Source organism: Alligator sinensis, unplaced genomic scaffold (genome assembly GCF_000455745.1).
Source record: "Alligator sinensis unplaced genomic scaffold, ASM45574v1 scaffold579_1, whole genome shotgun sequence".
Lineage (NCBI taxonomy): Eukaryota > Metazoa > Chordata > Crocodylia > Alligatoridae > Alligator > Alligator sinensis.
The window spans coordinates 1,694,872-1,702,692 of record NW_005842023.1 but is presented as its reverse complement, the minus strand read 5'-3'; the positions used below and the strand labels follow the sequence as shown (position 1 = coordinate 1,702,692).

The 7,821-nt window shown below is 45.5% G+C and overlaps 1 long non-coding RNA gene across 2 annotated transcripts in view; it reads left to right on the top strand.

Annotated features, from left to right (window-relative positions):
• The window catches only part of LOC102370712, a 75,030-nt gene extending 67,481 nt beyond the window's left edge, over nt 1-7,549 (top strand). For both annotated transcript variants that reach the window (XR_323663.2, XR_001357908.1), the window contains exons 3-5: nt 2,801-2,970; nt 4,618-4,668; nt 6,662-7,549. This is a non-coding gene — a long non-coding RNA (uncharacterized LOC102370712). The remainder of the gene's footprint in view (nt 1-2,800; nt 2,971-4,617; nt 4,669-6,661) is intronic.
• Nucleotides 7,550-7,821: the final 272 nt, after the last annotated feature.

Genomic DNA, 7,821 nt, shown 5'->3' with positions numbered 1-7,821 from the left:
CCGGGCCAGCAGCCAAGGAAGAGGGAGCTCTTGGTCATGGAAGAGAGGAGAAGCCTGAGGCAGGAGCAATGTCTGACACTGCTGCAGGATGAAGAACCGCGGTAGGCTTGAGTGTGATTATAGCCGGGCGGCTTCTGTTTATGTTATAGCCTAGGGGCTTGAGATTGTGTTGCTGTTTATCACCGGTGGTTTGGGTGAGACTATTAGGGGTTGGAGGAGGCCTCATAGGGGACTCATAGCAGAGTGTGGGGACCCAGCACCAGTGGTGGTGCAGCATTCGGGGTGCACAGACCCCAGCCCCAGAGGAAGGGGCAGCATTGTGGTGATCCCCGGAGAAAGGGGCAGCGCTTGAGAAGGCCCCCAAGAGAGGGCGACATTACTGAAAAGGTCCAGTGCAGGCGTGGTGAGCCCCAGAGAGGGGGCATTGCTGGAAGCCCCAGTGTGGGTGTGGTAAGCCCAGAGAAGGGCAGTTGAGGAGCCCCAGAGAGGGGGCATTGCTGGAAGCCCCAGTGTGGGTGTGGTAAGCCCAGAGAAGGGCAGTTGAGGAGCCCCAGAGAGGGGGCATTGCTGGAAGCCCCAGTGTGGGTGCGGAGAGAGCCCTGAGAGAGGGCAGCATTATTGAGAAGGCCCCGGAGAGAGGGCAGCATTTATTGAGAAGGCTCTGGAGAGAGGGCAGCGTTACTGAGAAGGCCCCGGAGAGAGGGCACGGAGAGAGACAGGGAGAGCTCGAGTGCCAGAAAGGACTGCAGAGAGCCCAAGTGCCAGAGAGGGCATGGAGACAGAGAGAGAGAGACACAACAACATCCGTTACACCTGTGAGGCTTGGGGCGTGGTACAGGGGTGGGAGGGGGCACATAAGGCTGGGGTGTACAGAACACCCGACACAGGAGAACCGTGGCCAAGAAGACAGAAGGCAGCCTCCCTATAGAAATATATAAAATCAAAGTCGTGGCAGACGAGAATTGGAGGGTATGAATTGGCAGCTTGGCACGGTAAAGGAGGCAACAGGGGAGAGCGCGGTGACTCTGACTGCCCTCCTGTCACAGGGCCCCTACTCCGTTACTAAGAAGAGACTGCAAACTCTGGAGCCTGCTAGCCAGAGAAGCCCCCAAGTGTAGACTTAAGGGTGGGAAAGACTCAATCAAACACTTACCACAGAGCCAGCAGCAACAGCACCATCAGGTGTCAGGGACCTGCATAAAAACACTGCAGGTCCCAGCAGGAAGGGGCCTTCCTGAAGCTGCTCCACCAAGCCAAATCAGAAACCACCTATGGCAGCTCTAGGAGGCAGGTGACCAGCATGGGGCAGGGCCAGGGAGCCATATAAACAGAGACCCTGAATCAGAGCAGGGCAGTCTGTCCCTGGGAGCTGCAGAGGGAAGAGTTGCTGACCTAGAAGCTGCAGAGGAGAGCCTGGCTGACAGTAGACCTGCCTGGGGATGGCTGGCAAGGTGCTGCTCACTTATAGGGGGATATAGCCCATGGGCTAGGTGCAGGTTTGAACCCAGTTTATCTGGTTTTGTGTTATAGCCCAGGGGCTGATCTTATGGTTACAGCTGGTATTAGTGGCTTGGGTTTGGAACTAAGGGGTAGTTTGGAGATCCCATTAGTTTCCTAGGGACACATACTCACCTTGAACCCCACTGGGTGTAGGCTCAAGGCATACTGAGGATGCAGCAGCCAGGAGCATAGTACCATGGGGCCGGTGAGCCTGTAGCCCAGAGCAAGGCAGGCAAGGCCCAAGACATGTCAGGACAAAGCTGAGACCCAGAAGCTAGGTCTGGTGCAGTGGGCCTAGTCTACAGGAACCAGCTCAGAGGAAAAGAGGGCAGAGACTGGGAAGGCTGAGTCCCAACAAGCATACACAGGTACCCAAAGATACACAATTAGCCTGTGAACCAGTGGGTGAGACCAGACTTGGAAAGCCTTAAGGCAGCCTCCCTTCCTCCAGGACTACAGCCTCAAGGTATGGTGGACATGCAAGGGAAGAGTTCCCCAGAAAGGTGGACCAAGCTAGGGCTGAGCAACCACCAAGGTGGGTCACGGTCACCCGCTGGAATAAGCACTTTGTTGCAGTTTTACAGACATGTTCAGTGTGGGTTGCATTCAATCAACTTCGTAGTTGCTTTCCGTTATTGACCACATGCTATTTCTGACAGCAGTTTAATGATAGGTAGTGTATTTAATAAGGAGGTTTTCCTGTATGTGAATATAAGATAAGAGTTTTTTTCCCCCAATACTGATTTAGTGGAAACACCTTGTCTTATAAGCAAGTAAATATGGTAAATGCTAATGCGCAGTACCTGTCATTATACTCTAATTTATTATTGACCAGTCTTAATGCATATGTCCCCTGCTATCATTTCATATTTATATTAAATAAGTTGTTTTGTGTTAATTTCTGCTTGTGCAAGTTTGAAATTAATTTTCTACCTAAAACAAAACTTCCCTACAGAGCTTTAAGGAAGCCTTGGCAATCTCTCAGATGTACCTGATAAAATAGGCTTTGGATAGCTACCCTTGCTTTTGTCGTTTGCACAGACTGTATTGTCTTACTGTCTAACACAATTTGCAAGCATATTTCCCCATTAAACGCAAAGACTTTGGTTACATTGAACCTATCTTTGCCTCTTTTCAGAGATGAAGGAAGTCAGAGAAAGTTTTTAAACCTGGTTTGAAACTCCAGGATTATAAAGCTGTTGCTTTTTGCTGTTCAGTGAGAAAGATGCCATGCTGATGGCACAGGAAAGAGGAGTAAGATTGAATGATTTTACTGTTTTAATTTTGTTTCATTTCTCAGGCTTTACAAAGTAAAAAGCTAGTAACTACAGTGGAGAAAGCAGATAAAGCTACCAGGGGAAAAAGAAGAAAAATGACAGGAAAAAGAGGTGGAGAAAGGATCAAAAGAATGTTTTATAAGTAGATATAGAAGATTAAAGAAAAACTGAAGAATTGATAAGCACAGTCATGGTAAGAACATTTTACACTGAATCTGAGTATGTTATAGGTGAGAAAAAAACATACAACTTATTGAAGTCCAAGGATAATTACCATGTTCTTATCTCATTGAATATATCACTGCTATATTTTATCCAAGGATGTCCAGCTTATTCCAGTAGTCCTACCCACCAGAAAGTGTTTAGACCATTTGAAGACTTTTTGTTTCCCTCCATCCACTTGAGCATAAATCTTCAATTAGATTTCATTTAAGTCAGTGGAGGAAATGAGAGGGCATTTGGCAAAGTATAATTACGACTAGCCTGTAGACTTGGAGTTTTGATTACTAAATAAATAAAGGAGGCAGATGCGTTTGTGTACATACCTAAGGTGATATTGACAATGAGGAAAAGATCATAATGTTTACAGCTCTATCCTCTGGGAGATAAAGAAGAAAGTGTGATTTGTTTTTTCCCTCTTTATTTGATAAGCAAAGATAAGTTCTCCTGCTCGGTCTCTGTTTTGGGTTGGAGTGCGAAATGGATTTCTATACCCACCGAAATAAAAAATATAAATGCTAACCATTGTATAAGGGACTTGGTGTAAGCTATAGTGTCCCCACAGCATAACAAAGACAAGGTTCTTCTGCTGCCTTTTTATTTCCTTTTTTCCTCTGACATATTCTTGCTAAGAACTTGCATCTAAATAAAAATTGTGATGCGTTGCCTTATAGAAGTGGATGTCTAAATTAAAACAGTGCAACAAAGTCCAGACAAGAAGCTGCTTGATTCTTTAATGGGTGCCCATGACCATTAGGGTTGTGTGAGGCTTTGGGTGCTGATTCGATTCGGAGGAGATTTGGCCTGATTTGGCAGCTGCATCTCCGAATCCGAATCAAATCAGGGGACCAATTAAAAGGTCCGAATTGATTCGAAGCTCTCTGAATCGATTCGGAGAGCTTTGGCAATTTGGACAGTCCCCGCTGGCTGCCACAGGAAGCTGGACCTGGACTCCATCCTAATAAGTAGGGGGCAGGGAGGGGAGGCTGGTGTAGTGGGGAGTGGACCATGGGGGGACCCCTGCCAGGCCCCTTCCCCTGCCTGCTCCCTCAGTCCGCCTGAGTGCCCCCAACCCCTGCCCCCTGCCCCAGCTCCCGGTTGTTTAAAAAAAAAAAGCCTGAACTCACCAGCTGCTGTAGCAACCTCAGGGCTTCTGGGGGCTTGTGGCAGATCTCCCCATGCAGTGCAGGGCAGTGGGGGGGCAGCAGGGATCGCCCCCCCTCAACCTGGCAGCAGCTGGTGAGCTGGACCTTTTTTTTTCCAAAGAGCTAGAAACTGGGGCTGGGCAGGGCTGAGAGAGCAGATGGGGGATGGGGCCTGTGTGATTCGGAGATTCGGCTGGTTCGGCAGCAGCCAAATCTCCAAATCAGATTTGGCTGAATCAATTTGGGACAGTAATTCGAATCACTGAATCCAATCATTGTCCCTTGAATCATCCGAATCGAAATCCCAAATGAAAACTAGCTGCTCCGCACAGACCTAATGACCATGTCATTCTGCAGTATTTTAATCAAAGGAGAAAAAAAGACCTAATGGACACTCTTGCTTGGACTGTTTTAGCAGTGCCAATGGAATATTTGACTGATCAAGATCTTTACAAAGTCTGTGTCTCATTCTCCAGGTGGTGAACTTGAGGACATGCCAGATTTTGATAACAGATTGCTCTCACCAGGTTTGTTATCTAATCCATAGTTTCATAAAATATGGGTTCCTCTAAGAACTTGACTATCTTCTATCATTAACACGTCTATCAGCTTGGCATCTGAGTACAAAGAAAAAGGGTCACAGAAACAGCATTTGATCAGCAGTACTGTGGGTTTTTTTCCATACTCTTGCAGGCCCAAAGTATGCATCTGTTTATTATGTACTAGTTCATGTAATCATGGAATGGTCATTGTTAGAAATGAGTCAGCATTATCAAATTTTACTGAAGACTGAATTCAAATATTAAATATTAATATTAAAATATGAGTTATACTGAATTGATTCGCATACAACATGAAGATGTTTTTCTGAAAATTAGCTACTGAAAATTAGTGTGCATGTCTTAAGGAAGAAAGTATGGGAAGCAGAGGGTCTAATCATGTAGAAGCCAAGCTGCCCATCCCCTCTTCTCAAGGTGGATGGACAGGAAGCCACACCTGCAAAATCAGCTAAGGGCCTGATCCTGCTGGAGTGGAGCTGCCCAACTTTTCTCTTGGGCATGTCCTGCCACAAGTTTCTGTTCCCTCTGTTCAAGCTGCCTGTGGTTTCCCTGCAAAAATACTTTTTGGCATTTTCAAGGAAAGATCTTTCTTCATTCTGCCTTTCAAACACAAGAAGTGTCTGTCTTCTTTGGGGTGGGGGTAGTATGAAAATATGGTATTTCTTGAAAGGTGGTGAGGCAAGCTGTAAGATGGCATGAGAGACCCTCTTAACTAATGTGACTCCTTGATGCTAACTTAGTCTTTTTTAGACCCTCTTGCACTGACTCTCCCTTCAGAAAGTTATACTGCTTTGGCTTTGTGTGCCTGCTCCTTTAGTTAAGCCTTGGATCAGTGGAAACAGGTTGTCTTGCCACCTAGTGGCAGGTACTATAATATCACCTAGCCTATATACACAAGTTTTCTCAAATCGGCTATGCTCCTCATTGTAAAGTACAGTTGGAGTGGTGTTGTAGCCATGATGGTCCAGGAAATATACCAGAAGCAACCTTTTTTCAGCAGCAGTTTCCTTTCTTGGACCAATTATATCATTGGGAGAGATGCTAGACAAGCTTTCATGCACAAAGTGCCGTTCTTACCAAATGATATTCACCTTAGCCCAGTGGTGGGTAGTTATTTAATCTGGAGAGCCCCCTACCGGCTGACCCAGTGACACACAGACTGGGAGTTGCAGGGAGTCCTGTGCCATTGGGCCAGGTGGGCTCTGTATCTTCATGTGTGGCTCCCCACTGACATGCTGGAGCCGGCCCAACCCAACCTGATGGCACATGGCTCCCACCTGTAGTGCTGGAAGCCCCACATGCTGGCATGAAGCCAGCCCGGTCTTGTTTGAAGGCTTGTGCTGGCAGGCTCCATGTTGCCATGTGCAGCTCCCAGGATTCAGCCAGTGCCATACACCACTGGAGGGCTCTGCCTGCAGCAGGGCAGGACCACCCCAACAGCCTGCCTTCAGGCTGTGCGCCATGGCAGGGGGGCCCACACCCACCCACAAACCCCACACTCACCCCTGCCTCCTGCAGGCAGGAGCTCCCCTCTCTCCTCACCAGCTGTCTAGTTGCACACCATTGCACTTGGGGTGCCTACACATGGGGCTCCAAGATGGAGTACTGGGAGCCCCATGGAGGTGGAAGCACAGGGCCCTGGTCAAATGGCACACAACCTCTGAAAGCCCTCCTCCCACTGGCTTTCAGAGGTGACACTGTGAACAGGTAATAATTGTTTTTTGGAGGGGCCCTATGGGCTAGATACAGCTGTATTTTGCCTGCCCCTGCCTTAGCCAGTTTAAGTAAGGCCAAGAAAGTCTCACTGTACAAACTGATAATGGAAGAGCACCTACCTTGATGTATCATTTCATGGTTTAGACCTAGTGCTACAAGTACAGATTTCATAGGATCAGAATCTTGGAAAACCAATATAATGAATGCTTCAAACTGCCTAAGAATCATAACTTTACTTTGTCAGCTGCAGGGATTACTGGTGGAAAATGTAAATGGAAGTGGGAACCAAGAAATTCAATGGAAATGGAAGTTGGAACCAGAGAGTGAAAAGAAGAGGAAAAGCTGACTGGTGCCAAAAGGATATATTTGTACTAAATTGCCTGGATATGATTTATTGTTCTCTAAAAATGAGTAAAAATTAAAAACACAGAAAAATGAGAGAAAACCATCAATATGTATGTCAGATGAAAAAGGAAGATGTTGAGACAAACAAGCTTTTTTTTTATAGTGGAGTACCATCATTTTTTTTTTTTTACTACCATTTTCTAATTCAATTAATTTATATCAATTTGTTCTTAATTCATGTTTCTGTGGGGTTTTTTCCCCTCCAATTCCCTCCCAGTGGAATTTTTTTTTATCCAGCTATCTGAGTGTTCCTGATGGTTTACCCTGTAGTCTTTTGTGACTAAAAATATTATCCTTTTCCTTTCTGTTAACATTCATCCTCACCAAAATCAAAGGCATTGTCCAGGACTTTCCATAAGACATCTGGCTTCTAATCATTAGGTCTTTTATTATACATTTCTTTTTGTGTTTTATAAACTTGCAGAACTAGTTCTTCCTTTACATTCTTGTACAATCTTCATGATTTACTCTAACAGGCTTATTGCCATGCATGTCCTGCTTCTGTCACACTTCTCGGCATGATTCCCCAATAATTTATTTGTGGTAAAGGAGAACCAAATTAGATCAGCATTATCTTTAATGAAGTTATTGTTACAGAGTTAGCTCACTCGGGACTTTATTTTTTTAATGTCTCCAGATTCAGTGTTGAGTTCGATGTACTATGTTGCCCATGCTATTGCAATAAGAATTGTATTGATGTTGAACACTTGAAAAATAAAACGTATTATACCTCAGTGTCAAGTGAAAGTGAGTTTGCATGAGATCTTGCTTAACTGTGCTGTTTTCTCACCACTAATTTGGACTTCCATAGGTTGAATGGAATGATAATCTAGAAAGATGGGATGATCTACTTTAATTTTGATTTATGAAACTAACTTTTATACTCTTATCATAGTGGGAAGAAATAATTTGTTTTAGAATAATGGTATGCAGAAGCAGATCCAGGGGGTGCCCTAGTATACTTGCACTCCCTTTTGATTCCTGCTCCACCAAAAGTTT